This window comes from Penaeus monodon, chromosome 4, assembly GCF_015228065.2.
Source record: "Penaeus monodon isolate SGIC_2016 chromosome 4, NSTDA_Pmon_1, whole genome shotgun sequence".
Lineage (NCBI taxonomy): Eukaryota > Metazoa > Arthropoda > Malacostraca > Decapoda > Penaeidae > Penaeus > Penaeus monodon.
In genome coordinates, this window is record NC_051389.1 from 135,918 (window position 1) to 137,250 (window position 1,333).

The following is a 1,333-nucleotide window of genomic DNA, read 5'->3' on the forward strand; positions in this document are numbered from 1 at the left end:
AGAATATATGTATACACATACCTACACATGTTGCAGCTACGCACACGACACACACGCACACACGTGAGAATATATGTATACACATACACTTACACATGTACATGCACACTCACGCACACGCACACGCACACGCACACACGTGAGAATATATGTATACACATACACTTACACATGTACATGCACACTCACGCACACGCACACGCACACGCACACACGTGAGAATATATGTATACACATACACTTACACATGTACATGCACACTCACGCACACGCACACCACCAGCAACCACCACGCACACACACACGCACACCACACGACACACACACACAGAACACACACACAACACACACACACACACACACACCACACACAATGTTACATCACACTGTATGCAGCCCAGACGACAGTAAAAACACAATATGTGACATAAACAGTGATTGTAGCGATGGTGTGAAAGTGACGACAGCGAGTGAGTGAGTGAACGAGTAAGTGAAGATGAGCGAAGAATGAGTGAAACAACGAGTGAGTGAGTGGCGAGATGAATAATGAGTGAGTGATAGGAGCGAGCGATGATGAATGATGATGAGTGAGTGAGTGAGTGTATAGCATGAATGAATGAGTGATGAGGATGAGTGAGTGAGCGAGCGAGTGAATGAATGAGTGAGTGAGTGAGTGAATGAATGAGTGAGCGAGTGAGTGAGTGAGTGAGCGAGCGAGTGAATGAATGAGTGAGTGAGTGAGTGAGCGAGTGAATGAGTGAGCGAGCGAGTGAGTGAGTGAGCGAGCGAGTGAGTGAGTGAGCGAGCGAGTGAATGAATGAGTGAGCGAGCGAGTGAGTGAGTGAGTGAGTGAGCGAGCGAGTGAATGAGCGAGCGAGCACATGCGTGAGTGGGATATTGCGTGCGCTTATCTGTTCTCACCTCTTCGATTGTCAGCGTTGCGTCAAACTTTCATAAAATTCATGAAATTTGATGTTTAAATACGATTGCTGTTTCAGTTATTTGGAATAAAAAAAAGGGGCCGGGTTTCAGCGGAATGACAGGCGTCTGATAAAATGCCCATTGCCAATTTGCATACGTTGTCACCGAGCATAAAATTCGGGAAAGCAAACTTCAGCTGATATTTTGCGCGAGATATTCTGATTTCGAAAATACACAAGTCTTAAAGCAGTTTACATATATTTTCTTTTTTTTCGCTTTTATTATCTCTATTTGGTTTATTAATTCATTTTTACGTTTCTTTTAATGTTCTTTTCAAACGAAATGAAAAGAAAAAAAGCAGTTAATAAAATCGTTGAAAGATATTTTGCAACGTTGCAATGAAAATGTGATT